This window comes from Corvus cornix, chromosome 9 (genome assembly GCF_000738735.6).
Source record: "Corvus cornix cornix isolate S_Up_H32 chromosome 9, ASM73873v5, whole genome shotgun sequence".
Classification (NCBI taxonomy): Eukaryota; Metazoa; Chordata; class Aves; order Passeriformes; family Corvidae; genus Corvus; species Corvus cornix.
The window spans coordinates 3,047,605-3,068,054 of record NC_046339.1 but is presented as its reverse complement, the minus strand read 5'-3'; the positions used below and the strand labels follow the sequence as shown (position 1 = coordinate 3,068,054).

The following is a 20,450-nucleotide window of genomic DNA, read 5'->3' as shown; positions in this document are numbered from 1 at the left end:
ATATCTCTAAACCCAATTCATTTCACATCTGTATGACTGGAAAAACTTAGGTATGTTTAAAAACCTTACCGTGTCGAGAAAAAGAATGTGAGGAAAACCTTGCTTGATATTAAAGTTGCTTTGTAATAACCTCATTTGTCAAGTTTTAAAGAACTTCTGAGGGTTTTGAGATTAAAAGCTCAAATGTCACTCCCACTCTCCTGGACTTCCTATTGAACACACTGGAAATAGATGGCACAAGCAGCATTCTGATAACACCTGACTCAGGCATTGTAAACAGAGCTGAACAATGAATTTTTAGAGCAATCAGATGTTTTATCTTTATTTTTTCCTTTCTGTCTCAAGCCAGGCTTTTCCATATTTTGTTTAACAGCCAAATTTCAAACCCTTGATCACTGATCTTACAGAAGATGGTGGTACAGAAACTGTTGGTTTTTTGTGAAAATACAAAATGCAAACCTGTAACAAATTCAGTAAAGCCTCTGAAGAGATGCAGCCAACAAGAAATTCTAGAGTGTTTTTATTTGGAGAGAAACCTTTATCCCAAAATATTTTGCTCTGATGATCAGTTAAGGACTGTGAGGGACACTTCCTCTGATCCTGCCTGAAATCAAAAAGACTTTCTTTTTCTTAAGTGTGAGACTTGTGCTACAGGAAAATAGCCCAGAGCAGCAGAATAAGGAAAATGCTGTGAAACATCAGCGAATGTTGGAGCTGTTGAACAGTAACAGGGAAGAAACACATTCCTGAAATCAAGGAATGCTTTAAAAAGTAACAGCGTAAACAGGAAAAAGAAGAAACTATATGGATCTAGCAAAGAATATCTTGGGAAGCAAGTGATAAAAATAGGATGCTACAGAACAGTAGGAGGAGGTGGCTGTAATTATTAAATGGATGTTGAGAAGAAATTCCCAAAAATTGATCAAACCAGAAATTCTACAGATTTAGAGCTGGGGCTCTGGTAGGTTTGGCACTAAAGTAAATTGTTCTTATGATTTTAGTAAACAGTCTAAGGGATCTGCTGTATTTGTAAAACACTCTTGAGATAAAAGTCTGGTACCTTTACCAGCTCTGTTCCACAATTTATTGTCATGACTAAGGCCAGAAAATCGAGGTCCCTTCCTTGAGCCCTCATGTTCCATAACATGCCACCAGGATCAGTCGAAATCCTAATGAGTTAAATCTCATCCATTTCAACTTCGTGAAAACAAATTGCTTTTTGATTGAGGGGCTAGAAATTACAAAGCCTAATTTATGCACATGAATCTTCAAAGGGAAGAGCCTCACAACAAACGTCACCTCGAACTTGTCCAAGATGTCACCCTTAAATTACTGAGCTTAAAACCTGGCCTAGTTTGGTTGCAAAAGGTCAAATGTGCAGGTGGCAGAACACGCAGTACTTATCAAGCCAGCAGCTGAAATGTTAGTGCAGGTCCCAGCTAACAGCACAGATCTGACTGGGAGCATCTTCTGCATGATTTGATCACTTAAGGAGAGGAATTGAAAAGAGCCTGCAGAACAAAAGAGGAGTGGTTGTTATTCGAGCTCCTTCGTGCCTCTGTTTTCTCGTAGGCTGAATCATGCAGCTGGTTTGGGTGAGGGAAGAGCCATTTCTGATTGGGCTGAGCAGATTTTGGAAATATTCAGTGGTTTCTATTTATCTGGCTTTTTTTTTTATATCTCTTTATTGTGTTTCAGTCACCATGGTTTCCTTTCTTGAAGTCTCTTTATACATCACCTCTTTTACAAAGCCCTCCGTCTTTACCTTCCAGTGTGTTTGAAAATGAGGTTGGTCATTTCAGGGCTGATGACAGCTGGTACCTCTTGTCTGACAGAATTGAGATTAAAAGTGTGATGGAAGTAAAAGGAAATCTATCCTCATCCAGGATGATCTCCAGAATAAATACTCCAGAATTCCTTTAATATTACGATGTTTCCTATGGAGATTGTACAATGGTGTCCGGTATTAAAAACTGCTCCTCAGTATTTGAATTTTTTTCAAAGAGGAGAGAAACTTTAATGCATTTTTTGAAGAAATTACCAGATAATCAAATTTTAATCAAAATCAAACTTTTTTGTTCTTGCTATTCTGTCTTAGCATAGCATACCAGGTAAAAAACAGTGACTGTGCCTATCCCTTTCTATTTTTATCTAGGATACATCCCTTCCTTTTCTATTCCTGGTTAGAATATTGTACATAAATGAAGTCTTGAACTTGAACTTTAGAAACTATCAGGATATTTTTTCTTCCAAAGGATTATTAAGCTACTTTTATTAGCTGCCTAACTGGAAGGAGATCCTATGTTTTATGCACTTCTGATGTGTTGATTTCCCTGTCTGGAACATATCTTTATCTCTGTATAAGGATAGAACATCCAACTGTTGAAAAATAGTAATGTGCAGTATAATTATTATAATTTCCAGCCCAATTTTGAAAGAGCAGGTAGCTCAAAGTGCATCTGTATCTAAATAAGACACTCTATCCTATAACTGCAAGAATATTAAAATGATTCTGCTCTCTGCCATTGGATTGTGGAGTTAATTTCTGTGGAGCCAGGAATTAAGTGATTATTGTAGCAATTGGCTTGCATGAATCTTGGCCGTAAAGACTTACAAATTGCAATATGGGAGAGTTTTAAACTGTAACATCTCACATTTCTCTCCTCACGTTCAATAAAATGTTTGACTCTTCTGTGATGTTTCATCAGGATGTGTGGCTTCATTATCTCTGTGTTCCAGACACATCTTGTGAAGAGAAGGTTTTAAATCATCCCAATGAGGAGTTTTTTTCATATTTTCCTTTTTCCTTTCAACAGATTTCACAGTTCCCACATTCCAGAGGAAATCCTTGGGAAAGAGTCTAACAAGGAAGGCTATCACACCTTTCTCTGGCAAAAATTGTGATGTGTTCATTTAAGGATGTAGAGCTAAACCAGGTAGGATTAAATATGCTGCAAATATTGTGTATCCCACCACACTCAGAATAATGCTGATATTCATATTCTTGATGATAACAAAGAATTTTGGACTTTAATAACCCTTGTGGGTATCTTCCCCCTCAGGATATTCTATGATTTTTATGGTACTAAAAATTTATTTACCAAAGTGAACAAAGGACCGAATAATTTCAGAAGAGCTGTGTAACCAAATGGGATTTTATTTATTATCATGGCAAATCCTTTATTAGAATTCCTCTATTACATGATAAACTTTTCAAATTCTCAAGATGTCCTTTCATTTTGCACCTTTATGAAATTTATTTTCATTCCTATATTAAAGAAAAAAAAAAAGTAAAGATCAAATGTATATTAAGAAGATATAAAAAGGGTCAAATTGTTGTGGGCTCCTCAAAGATTGCCAGGTTTTGGCTGGTGGTTATCTGACATGCTGGTTAGACAAGAAACAGAGTTTGATGGGACAAAACTAAATTCCCAGAAGGCAGAGATGGGGTTAGAAGACAGAATTACCTTAAAGGAGTGTCTCTAACTCATAACTGCATAAGTGGATGGATTGGGGTCGAGAGAGGAGTGATGTGGCATGACTGGCAACAGGAGTTCCTTTAATTGAGATGACAGCTGTCCTCCAGTTGCTATTCCTTGAGTAAAATTATTTGATTTGATCAGTTTTTGTCAGGCTGCAAGATGAGATGAGCTTTTATATGAATTCTGAGAACTCTAATTTATTTGTACTCCGATGATGACTCCTCTGTCCCAGCTTCAAATGCTTCCAAGTCAATCTGAACATGTTTATGTACCTGAAAAATCTGCCTTTCTGCTGGCTTTTCAGCTTTCCAAACAAGTAATTATTGTTTTAGGTCAGGCTGCTGTGGCCTGTCTGAGATGTTCCCATCTTTGGCTGGTATCTGTTCAGCTCTGGGTTGGGGTTGGTGGAGGGAACAGGAATAGGCACTGTTTCAACTTCCAAGGTTATTTGGGATGTTCTGATTTATTAAGTCAGGTTTTAACTGAGTGGGTGTTTTCACTTCTTCCAGATATCCCTGAGCGAGTTGGGAATAAAATGATGGGAATTTATCAGAGCAGATGAAAATCATTGTTTGCCTGCTGGAGAGGTGAAAAGAACCTGGACTGGCACTCAGAGTTCTCACAAAAGTCAGTAGGATTTGAATAAACACAGACAGCAGGGTAATATCCTTGGAGGTTATTTCTGTTTCAGATGAATCCTCCTATTCTGCGTTACCACCTGTGCCATCCCTTGTCTGACAAATTAAAAAGAAGCATCACAGATATTTTAATAAAAGTCACAGAATGCTGCCAATATTTTAAAGGACAAGGAGGTGCTGCAGATTATTGAAATTCAGAGTAATGAATAACAGCTATAAAATATTTCAGCCTCTGAGCCTTGCTGAACAGCACAATTCATCCCCTAAAAACAAATCAATAAATGCAAAACAAAGCAAAAGGATATTTAAGAAAACAATAACCAAGCTGTAACATGTTTATTGGAGGAAGGACCAAAGAGAAAATTATAATTTGGATGTTCACCCATTGTTATGCTACTGAAAAGTTGAGCAAGTATGGACAGAAAATAAAATGAAAAAACTTTGTTCAGTAGGAACTTTGCTATCAGCTTACAAAAAGACACCACTAATCCTGACTCCTTTATATAATTCTGTTGACAGCTTTTATCATATTCCCACGAAGCAGTGAGTGATGTTGACTGAAAGGATTCAGGCATGTTTCCATTATTAATATTGTACTGGTATCTATGAGCAGTTTAATATGAGAGCTTATAAAAACCCACTTCTAGATACAGAGTTTTAAACTTGCTTCATTCCCCTGCAACACTGTTAGAATCTGTTTTATGTGTCTTTTATTTGGGGAGATAAAACATTTAGTTTTCAATCAGTGGAATCCTCTCTAAATACACTATTGACATGTGCTGTCAGCTGACATCTGCTTCATAATTAATAATCCAGCTGTTAACATGGTTTTATCTAAAGAAAATCAGTTTGTTGTTTGATGTTCCAGATGAAAATGATGACTTCCCATTCTCATCTTCAGAAGGCAGAACATTTTCTTCTGATGTGGATGACTCTGTTGATGTGTGCTGGGTGTTTACTGACTTCTTAACTTCCAAAGTTTCACCCTTGTCACGCTCCTTTTCCAGCTCTTGCTTTGCCCCCTTTTTTGCCCCAGAATTTCAGCCTCTGCCTGGCTCCCCAGACACTTGCACCGATCTGGAGACCCCTCTGCACAAACCTGATCCTTACGTGAGTAATTACACTGAAGTTAAATGAGTTTAATCTTCAAGGTTTGTGTCTCACAGTGGACAACACTTCCTGTGTTGTTGAATTATAGTTGAAAAGTAGAATTTACACTAAACAACAAGAAATGGAGTTAGGAAAGACCTTCAGATACATCTTATCTGTTGTTTTACCTTTAAACGTCTTCCCTCATCTTTCCCTGTGTGTCTCATCTTTCCCTGTTCCAGGCATTTATTCCAGGATTTGTCTTTCTGGTAGACTCTTGTCTGGTAGTTTCCTGTTGACATTTGTTTTCTTGGAACAAACCACCCTGATATTGCTCTACTATTTCCTCTCTTAACTAAACTTCTGAGAATTGTCGAATTTGCTGCTTTATGGTGACTTTACAACAAGTTTCCAGCTTCCCCTTCTCCAGGGCAAGGCAGGAAGATTCAATCTCTGTGTCATTCTCTGCTGGACCCCAAAATCAAGATCAATGACTGTGAACACAACTAAACTTTGGTGTAATCCCAGTAGGAAAACCCCAAAGCCTCTCTGATCTTGAACAGTCCAAAAGGACTTTCTAATTAATCACAACTTCCTTTTTATTCCTGTTTCCTTTCAGCAACTGGTAGATGCTTGATTTAAATAAATCAAGAAAAGGAAAACCTGTGATTCTTATTGTCATGGTGCAGATCTCCATCTAAAAAAGGTGAATTAATTTTTCCTGGATTGCCAAACGACCGCTGGCTGCTAACACAGTGTTTGAATTTTGCTATGGCAAATGAACATTGATAGAAAAGTTAAAGTGCTCCCAAACTCTTCCTGGTGCTTGATATGACATTCCCTGTGCCCTCAGGAGCGTGTGGGTTTTGATGGAAACACTAGAAATCTCCTTTGATTATTTTCAAAACAGGAACTGGAAATATTTTATAATTAAGAAATATGTCACCGGTTGGAATTCCTTGATTAAAATCCCTCATTTGGCAATGTGCAAGGTGGTGGCTTCTGGCTTGCAGAGGAAGTTTTGCTGTCAAAGATAACTGTGGAGGTGGCAGAAGATGTTGATTGTTGGAGATGAATATGCAAATTGAGAGTTCAAGCCCACAAGAAATATTGTGCCTTGGGAATTGCTCCTTTGTTGTTTTCTTTCCTCTTTCCTTTTGGGGAGAGAGAGTTAGAAGGCTTGGAATGGTAATTGTGGTAAGTGTATAAAATATTCTGAGTAACAGCTATTGTATAAAGAGTATTTCTTGAGATCGTAAACTGGTGAACAGGCTGCAGTTTAATGGAAAGGATAATTAAAGTTGCATCAAATGTATGGGGGGTTTTTACTTTTTTTTGTTTCATTTTAGGACTGTCTTTTCTCCTTCTTTCTGTAAAGAAAGCTGAAGTCCCCACTTTATAAAACAGTTCTGAATAATTTATATAATGAGCTGATGGAAACAAAAATGGAATTTGTAACTCAGTGATAGTTCCCTGCTTTTTCTGCAACAGGAGGAGAAGAGTTATGTGGAAAAATTAACTGCAAAAAAGGAGAGCTAATGGGATTCGATGTAAAATGTGTTTCATGAGAAGTATTAATAGGAGCACAATTTGATTACACAGAAAATCCATTGCTATTTCACATTTAGTGCACATTTCCAGGTAAAACCTGATTTTAGCAGACATTTGCTGAGGTATTTGGAATTCTCTGCTTCCTCCAATGGACACTAAACCCTCTGCCTGCCTGGAAGGTTGACATGGAGCCCTCAGTTAAAAGATCATTGCCTCTAGTAAGTGTCCTGTAACTTTTGTGTAGGGTTGGAAGCTCTTTTTGCTTGCTAAGTTTTGTCCCACGTGTTTATGTGCAACAATTCATTTTCTAACAAAAAAAATCTACTTTAAACACAACTGACTATTAAAAAAAATGAAGAGTTCAGGTGACTTTACTGAGCCCCAGCATCCCAGATCTGCCTAATGCCTAATCCTTTCCATTAAACTTCAGCTTGTTCACCAGTTTAGAATCTCAAGAAATATCCTTTATACAATAGCCTGGTGAGATTTTCCCTGCCATGAACCCTCCCAAGCCAACACTTCACTCTCAATTTTATCTCTCTGCCCACTGCACACCTCTGCTTTATCCTATTTGTTGCACGACATTCACTGGAGATAAATATAGTGCAAGTATACATTGAATTTCCTTTGGATGACACAGTTCAGAAGTGACCTTCAGTTCTCCTGTAATCTCATTGCAGGGAGTTTCTTGGGCAGAAATTACAGAATTGGGTGAATTACACTGAGCTGTGCTGGCCTGGAGATAACAACAAACCAAATGTGTGAGTTCATCCCACTCCGTTGCAATCTATTTGCTCTTTCTAACATCAGCCCGGGGCATCAGAGGGCAGAAGGGGAGGTTCAAGGTAGCCTGGGGAGGCTTTGTCATCTTTACACCTAAAAATGTGTAATAATAACAAGGGAAAGTTTGATTCCAGAACAGCTTCTGTGTGTTAAGCTGAGATCAGAGCACATTTACTGCTGAAAATGTGGTTTTAAGGGAGAAGCTTTGCAAACTGGAAGGGGTTTTAATCCTGCAACCTGCTTATGGCAGGAGTTTCTGCAGAAATGGCAGCATGGGATAAATCTCATCCCTGTTTTGCACAAATAGATGGTTGTGAGCTCCTACTACACTCCAAGTTATGTTTTCAGGTGGAATTTCAGGTGAAATCTGAGGTAAAGAGGGATGGGGTCAAATCAGGGAGTCACTAAGGTGATAGTGTCACTGATAGTGTTTTTGAATAGAGATTGCAGGGTTTGACTCCATTTATAATTCAGCCAGGAGAAATTTCTTGCAATTCTGTTCTCACAATGGCAAATTTCGTACTTAAATGCGGACAGAACTTTAGATTCCCACAAAAAAAGGAGGTGTTTAACAAGTGAACCAGTGAGCCTGGTAGCTCTGGTCTGGAGAAAAGGAGAATCAGGGGAACGTTTTCACTCTCTAAAACTCCCTGACAGGAGGGGACAGCCGGGGGGGTCGGGCTCTGCTCGCAGGGAACAGGGACAGGAGGAGAGGGAACGGCCTCAGGCTGGGCCAGGGGAGGCTCAGGGTGGACAGCAGCAGGAAATTTCCCCATGGAAAGGGTGCTCAGGCCTTGGCAGGGGCTGCCCAGGGAGGTTTGGAGTGCCCGTGCCTGGAGGTGTCCAAGGAAGGGCTGGAGGTGGCACTCGGTGCTCTGGGCTGGGGACAAGGCGGGGATCAGGCACAGCTTGGACTGGATGGGCTGGGAGGGCTTTTCCACCCTAAATGATTCAGTGATTCCCAAATCCATGCTGGAGAAGAGCTTCAGTGCAGATCCTTTAAAGATCTGCCTTCTAGAGCATCTGCAGTGTCAGTATCACCTCAGAAAGAACATGTATACATGTGATATAGACATGTGATATATATGTGACATATGTATGTGATATAGACATGTGATATAGACATGTGATATATACATGTGATATCTATATGTGATATATATATGTGATATACACGTGATATATATGTGATTTATACATGTGATACATACATGTGATATATACATATGATATAGACGTGATATATACACATGATATATACATGTGATATATACATGTGATATATACGTGTGATAGATACATGTGATAGATACATGTGATATATATGTGATATATATGTGATATATACATGTGATATATATGTGATATATACATGTGATATATACATATGATATATACGTGATATACACATTGTGATATCTGTATGTGATGTATACATGTGATATATATATGTGATATACACGTGATATATACATGTGATATCTATATGTGATATATACATGTGATATATATCTGTGGTATATACATGTGATATCTATATATGATGTATACATGTGATATATGTATGTGATATATGTATGTGATATATATATGTGATATGTATATGTGACGTATATGGGAACTGAAAAATTCCTTATTGTTCAATGACATTGAATCCCACTTGATTTAAAGGAAAAGAGGAAACCCAGAGAAGAAAAAGCCACAGAGCAGCAGAGGTTGGAACATGACCCAAGCACTCACTCAGCCCTGACAGCAAAGCAGGGAGTAGGGTCATGGGCACACCTGGAACATAACAAGCAGGGAGAGGGAACTGTGCTGAGGGAAGCAAAGAGAAACTCACAGAGAGAAGGAAAAGTGGTTAATTCTGTACTGATTTTCACGGGGTAAAATAATCTACCTTTAAAACCTGGCAGGTTTCTTGGTGTGCAAGTGGAATTTTTGCCCAAATCCCAACACTTTTTGCAAGATCTGGCTGCAAAGTGAGATGCTGAAAGTACCACTTGAACAAAACTCTTAAGGTTTGATCCTGTTTGGATCCTTCCAGCAGAAGTTTTCCTGGGTTCAAATGTTCCATCACACTGACTTCATGACTAGTTAAGTGGCAGAGGAACACATATCTTTTCCATGAAAATAATTTTTGAATTAATTGAATCATTTGCAACCCCTTCATGTGTCAAAGTAAATCAGGGAGGTGGAATTTACTCCATACAGAGGACGATTCATAAAAGGCTTTCGACAAAACATTGTTTTTCTGACAGTTTGTACCTTTGCATGCTACAATCTTCTGCTCATATTGCAGAAGTAATGATCTCCTTTAGGTCGCCTTTATATTAAATATTGAATTTGTTGGTTAATAAGAGGTATAATTCAGTTCTGTGTGATTGGTAAATCCATCCTGATGATGTGAGTTATGCTGACTTTCTTGATTTTTTTTTTTTTTGTATCCTCCTTTGGAGGCAGAATGCAAAGGAGAGAAAGCATGCAGCTGGTTTATTTGAACTCCCCACTCCTCTGACATTAAATAATGACATAACTCAAGAAGCTGTTCAGGAATCCATAAAATTAGCATTATTGAGCACAAATACGATGTCTTATAAATCAGTAATTATTAAGGAGCTCTTTGCTGATACAGAGGAGATGAGTTTCTCAGAGAAGCCCCTAATTACAGCAGACAGGCAGAGCAATATTCTTAAAATTACAGTCTAATCATATAGATTTTCCCAGTTGGCATATTCAAAAACACCTGTGTCCTATACTTCAGAAAGTTTTGAAAACACCTGAATGTAACTTTTACCCCTCAGTGACATCCTCGCTGCTCTTGAGAGTCTGCAGGTTTGTAGGTTTTACTCCACAAATTGGTGCTGAAAGAGTCTGCTGGCTTCCCCATGAGTAAAATTGGTCGTCTGGAGTGTGGGAAGGAGCACAAATTCTCTTTTTTGCCTGATTTTATCTCTACTGAACATGTCTTCCTCCCATAGGCGGATTTTAGTGCATCATTTTCAGCTCTTCAGGAGAGGATCCCTCTCAGTCCTCTGAGTTATCCCTCTTAGCAGCACAGTCATTTTAAGAGAGACTATTCCAGAATTTCCAAATCAATACCTTATAATCAGATTTATAAAGTATTTATTAGTCTGTTTCTGGTTATCCTTCGGTTCTACCAGCACAAGTTCATTTCAGGTGGAAATAACGAGGGGTAAAGATGGAGAAAAAGATTTACTGTCGCAAAATTGTAAATATGTTTGAATTTGGATCTAATGTCCATAACTCTCACAGATTTGAGGGAAGGAGGTTCTAAGACATACATGAATTGCATTAGTGACAATTTCACTGCTTTTCCATCAGTTTATTAATGATAATTTAGTGAAGATCTTGATGCTTCAGTCTTCAAATATTCAGTGCAGCTCTGCTGTTTTAGTGGAGTTATAATGGCCACAGACCAGCTGAATATCCCTTTAAGCCTTCCAGGAATCCTAAATTGAGATCAAGAAGGCATTTTGGGGCTTGTGCAGTTATGGAATGATTCCAGTTGTCATGCCATTTGGAAAAAAAAAGAGAGAATAAAAACAGGCACAAGTTTTATTATATAGGATTGTGCTGCAACTGCAAGCACTCAATAAAAAGGCAATGGGTGCATTATGGGCCTTTATCTCACATTTAATCTTGTAGTGCTAAAGGCTTTGTGCAAAATGCACTTCTCAAGTTACATCGGGATAGAAGAGCCCAAATCTCAGCATGTTCAGCTGGCTGGAAAAGCCAAAAAGGGTCAGAACTTTGTTTTCTGCAGCATTTTCACAGCCTGTGAAACTAATTTCTGAGGCAGTCTCAAAACTCAGATATTCTTGTGAACAGTAATTTAATTTTTTAAAATGAAGGACAAACCACTCATAATTTGAGCTCAGGCAATTTGGGATGTGGAGGATGTGCACAATCAGATCTCCTGCCTTGCCCTGTGACCTGCAGCACCCCTGGCTCCATCCCTGCACAAACCCACCCCAGAATGTGTGAGACTGTGGCCTTTTTGAAGTGCATATTACATTTTTATTAATTCTCTTTTCACAGCCTTTAGGGTGCCTGGGTTATGTTTTTTTAGCTTCCCTCTCCAGCAAGTTGCTGCAACCACTAATAAAAAGCTGTAAAAATAACACATGAATAACCTTTGAAGAAGTCTGCCTCTGAATTAGATGCCAGCTTCAAGATGGGGATGTTTAATACAAGAGCAGTGCTGGTCAGGATTTCTGAGTCTCATTTTAACTCAAGGAAGTTGGTTAACAAAGAAGAATTCTGTTTATCTTCCAGTTAATCAGAGGGACCGGTTTCCCTTCGTTTTCTCCATTAATCAGTCTCTGATTTCTTCATGGCCAACTCGCAGGGCAGAGGGTTTTAGTGTTGGTAAACAAAGTAATGAATGAAACAAATGAAAGAAACCCTGGGCTGCTGAGCTGGGTTATTTCAATATCCCCTCGGACAAGGCTCCTGATTCATTAACAGAGCCTTTGTTGGCTTGCTGGACCTTTTAAATTCAGTGCAGAGTGCTCATCTCTGTTCATTTGGAAGGAATCGTGTTTGATTTAGTTATTTCACATGGTAATGTATGTCACTTGATAATTTTCCTTAGCTCTCACAGATTACATATTGCTTTGCATTTACGTTTGATTCACTGGCACACATCAACATTCAGGAGTTGGTGGATTAAATATAAATGGAGTGTGCCTGCTTGCCAGCCCAGTTCCAGGGAATTAATGGCTAAATGTGAATCACAGCACCCTGGGAAGGGTACAAAATCTGTGCAAGACTGAGAAGCAGAAATGTGCACTGCATGTGGTGTTCTCACAGCTTTCCCTGCAGGTCACCAAGCTTTTCAGGTATGCTGGGACAAATATTCAGCCAAATTTTCCCGAGCTCATGAGCAGATTTGTGTGCCTGCACTGCAGTCCAGAAGCAGCTGTGTATAATTCCACCATGCCTGAATAAAATGCAAGCGTCTAGTGGTACAACAGTGTCAGCATGAGCTTCATCTCTGACAGAAAACCCATCTGGGTGCCAAAAAAATCTTTGGCTAAATAGCCTAGAGGGAAACCAGGGCCTTCTGCCTGCTCTGCTCTCAGGAGATGCTTTAGTTTAAAACAGACTTCCGTCTGCAGGTACCCTCCCAGGGGAAGCAGTCAGAGTACATTAAACTTGTGCTTAGGTGTTTTTAGCCCACAGGCAGGGATTCAGCAGGAATTAATTGGCTTTGGTGAGCTGCAGCCACGGAGGATCAAAGCTTGTTGATGGTAAAGTATTAATGCAGCACTTGTACCTTTAGTTGTTCCCCGTTAGTGCAGCAGCAGTGTGGGTTTATAAGGAGCTAATCCCTTGTAGGAAATAAATGTGATGCCTTATTGCCAGCATTTGAAATGGTAGGGGATGGATGAATATTTGCTGGAGCAGGAAAACAGGTGCACTACATGATATTTAGGGTATTTTCCCTTGGGGGAAAAAGAAAAGAACAAAAGAGTTCTACTGAATATTGGTGAGTAGAAAAAAGGCAAAAGAGAAGAACATTCTCCAGGCAGGACTGCTGGCATCCCGTGCATGGCTGCTGACAGCAGATCCAGTATTTCCCACATTCCCATGGGCTGCAGGACAGTCTCCATGGATGGGGTCACTGAGCTCTACCTGCCCTTTAACATCAGGGAAAATCCATGTTCACATCCTGCTGGATTCAGCAGTGCCAGAGACCGTGCTCAGCCTGCAGAGCCCTTGAATTCTACGATCTACTTCATGCTCTTAGAGCACTGTGGTTTTTCCTTCCCCAGAGCACTGTGTTTTGGGTTTCCTCCCCCAAAAAATTGTTCCTGGGGTTATTGTGACTTGAGTTATCACTCAGATCCCCCAGCTTAGGGACAGCTGGCAGGGCAGTGACTCTCTTTGGGGTTTTCCCCTTCACACCCCTCTTCTCCTTTTTTTGTTAATCCCTTCAGTGCTGGCTGGTTGGTTACCATCTCTGCTTCACAATTCATTCTCTTTCCTTCTATTTTTCTATTTTTTTTCTAATTTCAGATAAGGGAGCGCTGGCATTCCTGGCTGAGGTTTGTGATCCTTGGGTGTTTATGGCACATAAATTTCTAAATTCCAAGCCCTGTGATGATTGACTCCAACCTCTGTAGAAGCATCACTGGAAGTTGTTAAGGGCTAGCTACTCTTTTACAGCTTTGGAAGGATTTTATCAGACACACAGAACACTAATGTTAGCCCTGCAAAAGGTGATCTGAATGTACAGGAACTTCAGCTTCGCCCTTTGCTTCAGTGAAATTAGAGGTTTTTGGCAAAAAAGTCTGTTTTTCTGACATGCTTTTGCCTCAATTGCAAACCTGCTTCAGTTAATCCATTTTACTCACACTGAATTTTGCCATCTGAAATGTTGTTAGAAGAAAAGAAGATGATCAACAGCAAGTCTCTCCTGCTACAATCGAGTCCTGTCCACTTTGCCTGGCAGAAAGGCACCATTTTTAAACAGTTCAGCAATTCAGAACACTTTTTGCACAATCGGGATGGGATAAAAGGGAAATGAGTGGCTCAGACCTGGTCCACAGCTGTGAAAATCATTGACAAAACTCCAGGTATTATGTAAAGATTTAGATTCACTCCACCAGTGAGCAAGAAATTCATCCCACAAATGTTTTGTTGATCTTGTGCCACACTTTGGGACTGCAGGTCTGTGCAGCATCAAACCAGCTAAGGTTGATGATAACTTGATATTTCCATCCTGCTTCCCAGAATGCTTGCAGTTAACAGCTTTTTTTCCTTCTTTTTTTTGATGAAGCCATTTTCAGGCAGGGTCAAACCAGAGGAATATGGGTATAAATGGGCTCTTTAATTGCAAACAACTCCACAGCTTTTGCATAAAGCACCTTGGAGCGTTTGACTGCATTATTTGCAAGTATGAGACAAATGGCTGAGCACTTAAAGTGTCACTCCCAAAGCCACCAGTGACAAAGGAAGTGACTTAGAGCATGAACTGCCTGCGTGGGAGCACCAGCCACACTCCCCTTTGCCCCAGGGGACAGCTGCCCCTCTGCCCCCAGGGCACTGTGCAGACAGAAGCTTTCGTCTGAGAAATTACTGTTCCCTGCCTGACGAGCTCTGAATTCCAGAGGTATCACAAACCAGAGTCAGCTTCGTGGGAAACGTTCTCATCTCCTGCCCAGGTTGTCTCCTGCCGCCTCGTTGCATTTGCTGTTGGCAGATCAAAAGGAGTTCAGGGCTTTTAAAGCTAAATTAGCTCTCCAGCACGAGGGTGATACCCAGAGAGCACAGCCAGAGGGTGCAGAGGTTTCCCATCTCCCGAAAGCGCCAGGAAGGTCAGTCCTCTTCAAAGAGACTGGAATAGCTGAGGAGGGGAGGAGGGCAAGGAGACCCTCAGGGTATGTCTGTCCTGCAGAGCAGAGGGTCAATGTCCCCATCCATGCACGTCACCTCTTTCTGACCCGGTGCTGATGCACAGGAATTCTAGGAAAATCCATGGCTCTTCTTTTTTTTAAAATAGATTGCCTAGAAAGCAGACTTATGGAAGATCTCAAGGATAAACGCAGGCTGTGTGTTTAAATAGAACACAGAATCCATCCTCTTCCTCTTCCTCCTCCTCCTCTTTCTCTTCCTCTCCCTTTTGTTTTATTGTTGTTACTACCTTAGCTTGGATTCTTGCACTCATCCTTTTTTTTCCTTTTTGCTGCCGTTTCTTGTGTTTTTCAAGGTTAGATTCTATTTCATTCTCATCCCTCTTATTTTCAGGTTACTGAAATGAAAAAATGTTCCAGTCTTCAACAAAAGTCTTGCAAATTTGCTGGATATATTCACTTTCAAAAGTTTTCTAGGAATACCTACTCACTGTTTGCCATCCCGTGCACTTGGTTGTGGTTCAAAGATGTCAAAATCGGGCTTTTTCTGAGGGAGTTCAAAAATTGTCCCGGTCTTGAAACTTGGTTCAGTCATTTCCTTCTACCAGGAATAATTAGGGAAAAAAAAGGTGAAACAAACATGAGGTTACACAGGGCCAACATTATAACCAAATTAGTCGTTCTTGTCGCTTTTTTAACAATTGCCCTTCTGCTTATTTGTCACAGCATCACATCAATCCCCGAGGCTTCTGCCAAGAACCCAGGCTCTTATTTAAGTTTAATATATGTTATCATTTGAGGTTGGCTGAGAGTTATTCTTACATAATTATAAGGCAAATAACTCTTATTTCGACTTTTTTATCATTATTTAGAGATGCCCCAGGCCCTGTAGCACGTCCTTGTGAAAATGTGGCAGCCACAAAAGCAATGACTGAAATGAGTGTACTTTGCATAATGCCAGCAGTCAAACCCCTTAAAAGCTCAATAACACAAAACATTAATGGCTGGACTTTTTCAGACATCCCAGCTCCTTTAGCAGCTGTAATATTATTAGTTTCTTCTGTTCACAGCAAATTTGATATGCAAAAAGTTGGGGTAAGAGACTGATTTAGAGAATATGAAAAAGGCCTGGAAAAGATTATTCACAACAGCAATTAGGGGTGGCTGAAACTTGGGGCATTTTTGTGCTTTGTAAACAGAATATTTTGGGTTTTTTTCTAGAAGTTAACTCAGGCCAAGCACTTTATTTGGGGGTTGTTGTGTGGGTGGAATCACATCGGTGGCAGGTGGGTGGTGGCAGTGCCTGCCCCAGCTGGCTGCTCACAGCCAGAGGAGTCTTCCTGATATTCCAGGCAGTGGGAATCTGTGCTGTGTAAAGGGTTTATGACTGGCAGCTTTGAGAAGCAGTGGAGCACAGAGTGGTTCAGCATGGCAGGACCTGATTTGCACCATGGATCCAGCTGGCCTTGGATCATTAAATCATTCCCTGCCTGCTCTGGCCATGGTGTTTTCCTGCCCTTACTTTGGCAAAAAACCCCTTGGTTTCCATCAGGCTCCATTTTGTTGATGTTTTGGGTTTCCTAACTCAGCTCCAGTCGGTTAAACTTGGGCTGTTGGGCTGCTGAGAGGACATTGGTCTGCAAAACTGTTAATGGCAACCTCTGTGAACACCCCTGCTTTACTTACAGAACCGTGGCTGCTTTGAAAGTTTTCTTAATTAAATCTCCAAAAATTCCTGAAATGCCTTCATGGGATGTTCTTTTACCGTAAAGCAAACACCTGAGCCCCTTGCCAGCAAGCGAGTCTTGAATCAGGGATGGAATAGAATCTTTTCTGTTTCTCAGTCCTGCACTATATTTATTAAATCTCCTCCTGAGATGTAACAGAGATTGAGGGCTGGGTTCTCACTTGACGTAAAACCCAGCCATGCTCAGAGGCAATTAGGGAGGCTGAAGTCAGAATGACTTGCAGGATCAGGTTCCTACTCCTTTCTTAAAATTCTCTGTTGCATTTTATATGGACTGACTGGCTAAACTCAGTGCTGCTTAATTTAAAAATGGGAACTTGTAACCCTGAGCTTTCTTTTTTTGCCTCCTTTTATTTTGAAACCAATTGAAGGAGCGGGGTAAGTGTATAATGGTGTGATAAATCACTCAATTTACATTTGGCAGAATAAAATTAGCATTGCCATTACTTCATAATAGGGCATGGCTATGACTATGGAATTGATTTCAGAGTCAGGCTGATCCATTACAATTTTGTTAATATTGAATTTTAAATAGGATGATGAATTGCTAATCAATGCAGTTAAAGAAACAACTTAGGGGAAAAAGCCCTACTGTTTACTTTATAAATTGTGTGTCACTTACTGTGTCATTTCCCTGGGCTTCCATATTAGGAACTCCATATTTGTAATGTTCCAGCTACATCATGGTCATTTGTGCAATTCAGGGAACAGCCTTCGTTGGACTAAGTGAGAAAATTTTCACTCATTTAAATTCACTATAAACTTCCACCATTTTTGGTACACTAAGGGCTTGCTCTGAAAAGATGGCCCAGCACTGTTGTGCTGTTTCATAACCTAAATGAACTATTCTAAAAACAAATGGAAGGAAACTTTGTCCATTTCCTTCTTTGTGCAAAATACCATTTGTTTCTCTCAGCTGTGCATAGTTCTTGCTCCAACATATACATGGAGTTTAGATTTATGAGTTTATCCAAAACCTGAATCTTCTTCCTAGGGTAAAATGAGGCAAAGATCCTGGTAATGTTTATGAAGGTCAAAGCCACACTTTTTTTTTCTTCATGTAAATGTAGATAATCTAGTTTGGGTTAAAAAAAATTGCAGATATCTGTAAATCTCACAAATTTTGGCAGTTGTGCTTAACTGTAAGGGAATTAATTTTATCCCAAGACACTTTCTTTCTTCTGGACACATCTTTTGGCTGTGGGGATTTTTTTTCTGTTGAACTGAGACAGATACCAAGACAGGCAGATACATTGCTGTATATTCCCCTTTTCCTGGTGTCTAACAAAGAGCCATCCAGTCCCTTTAATGAGAACTCAGAGCAGTAGATCAACTGGCCTTTAAACCTCAAAAGATGACCAGGCAACACTTTTAAAGGGATAAATTATTTTTTTCTGTCAGGAAGGTGTGGACCAGTGCTTGGGGAGCAGTGTACGAAATAACTCATCCTTGGCACACAGAATGTCAGGATCAATAGATACAACATCTTCTGTGACTGGAAACTGTAAACAGAGAAATAAATACTCCTTGTGCAGTTTGAATTTATTCATTTGTCATTGTTTCTACTTTTCCCCCACCACCTGTAGAAGTGCAAAACCTCCGTGTAACCAATTAAATCAGGGCTGCGCTAACAAATCTCTCCCTTTGGGTTGCTCTCCAGTAGAGGCTGCTTCCTTATTAAAAAAAGCACTAAATTACTGCAGGAAAGCCAAGCATAAATTTCAACAAGATGAAAGCATGGGAATATCAGGAGAGATATTTCTTTAAGATTTGATTTAGAGCTACAGAAATTCTGCTGTCCCCGCCTGTCCAAGTCACACCTGGTGCTACGCGTGTCGCATCCTGTGCTTCTCACTACAGAAGTGACTTTCAGCATCATAGGGATTAGCTTATGAAGAGAGTTCTTTAGCAGCAGATTCAGGAATTCAGCCTGGGATTTTGGGTCATTCTAAATCTACAAAGACTTCCCAATGAAACTCTTCGATGCACCTTTGTCATCCAGGGTAAGAGATTCGTGGGGTTTTGCTGTTTTCTCACAATGTTCAGTCTGTGCTCTCTGCTCAGGCTTTAATTAGCACATGTTTTTGTGCTAGGTAGTGACAGGACAGGGGTAAATGGCTTTACAGTGAAAGTGAGGCACAGGAACAGGAATCTTGTGGATGTCCCATCCCTGGAAGTGCCCAAGGCCTGGTTGGACGAGGCTTGGATCAAGCTGGGATAGTGGAAGGCGTCCCTGCCTGTAACAGGGGAGTTGGAACTACGTGGCCTTTGAAGATCCTTCCAAGCCAAGGCATCCTATGATTCTATAATTCTGTATTTGGCAAAGAAAGGATGAATGTATTTGGTCTTGCTCTTCCCAGAAGTTGGTAGCTTTGCCTTTTTCTGACTCTTTTTTCCTGCAGTTGCAATCTGCACACCGAGGACTGGCAGCTCTCTAACATCATGCCATGGACAAATTGGCTGAAGATACACCCAAAAAAGTGAATTTTAAGCTCCTTTTTGCTGTGCAACTTGGAGTGGGAGATCTGCTGAGGAAAGGGAATTTATTAACCTTTCTTCTCGTGGTGCAGATCTGCAGGATGAGCCTGTTTTTAGTGATATTGAGAGTCCTGCATTGTTGGTGCTGCACCTGAAGTGAAAAAGGATACAGGAAATGGAGATATGGGTAGGATAATGATTTCCAACCTTCTTCTGAGAAAGATATTTTAGGAATGTTTCCTTGTAAAGTACAGATTGTGTATATAGAAAACGCACCATTCACTTTTGTTAAATATACCCTCTGAGAAATGGATGCCTACACAAAGGGAGCAGAGGCTTATGGACACTTTTTATTCCAGTTTGAGGAAATAATTCTTTCATTTGCTAAGTATTTTTTGCCATAGTAAAGATGTCCAGCACTACTGAACTGCAGTGAATTATACCTGGAATTTTATAAACTGTTGTCAAACGAGAAGCTGAGTACATGTTGTAGCACTCAATATTTTTCCCATTGATTGCAGCAGTATTTCAGATGAGTCCCCAGGGAAATAGAGCAACATCCTTTTGTTCAGAAAATCATCAAAACCAGGCAGTTTATGATCTTTATCAGCAAAACTATTTGCATTTCTTTTGCTCCAGCCTCAGAGAGAGGAAAGGGGGACAGAGAAGGAAACAGAAGAAGAGTGGAGCTGTTTGGCAGAGGTTCTAAGGCAGAGCCTGAAGTGTATTTATGGTTATAATTTTGCACAGATAACTTGGTGCTCTAGCACCGTGCTACCAATCACAACATAAATCACACTTTAATTTTAACCTTTGCAATTCATCAATAGTTTCAATATCAAATATAATTCAGCGCTGACACTATTGGTTTACAGGTAAGTGGAATAAGAATGGAGGAGACTTAGTAATGGATTAGCTGGCCTGTCAGCAGAGGCAGAAAGATTCATGTTGTCTTCTCTATGTTTCTATCACATGCACAAAGCCATAAATAATGGCAACAGCTAATCAGACACAAGAAAGATATATGCTGTCATTGAAAATCAGTTATTTCGACCATCTGAGCTCCAAAAATTTAACCACTGAAAAGGAATCCATTTAATAAAACATCATCTTGCTGCTTGTTTTGCAAGCCATATATATTTAAAGAATTTTTCTTGTAAAGATTTAAAAGAATTATTTCCTTTGGTCGTGGTGTAGCAGTTCTGTGTATGAATAAGTGCTTATACAACTCCAGGAAAAAAATGTTGGCCAAACAATTATTTTGCTTTTCACTGAACATGTTAAGACTGAGATTTGGCTTTTT

At 39.9% G+C, this 20,450-nt stretch overlaps 1 long non-coding RNA gene across 1 annotated transcript in view; it reads left to right on the top strand.

The window, feature by feature from the left end:
* The window catches only part of LOC109144331, a 32,932-nt gene extending 14,718 nt beyond the window's left edge, over positions 1-18,214 (top strand). The window contains exons 10-13 of the long non-coding RNA XR_005602693.1: positions 2,817-2,936; positions 3,992-5,915; positions 7,441-7,521; positions 13,586-18,214. This is a non-coding gene — a long non-coding RNA (uncharacterized LOC109144331). The remainder of the gene's footprint in view (positions 1-2,816; positions 2,937-3,991; positions 5,916-7,440; positions 7,522-13,585) is intronic.
* The last annotated feature ends 2,236 nt before the right edge of the window (positions 18,215-20,450 follow it).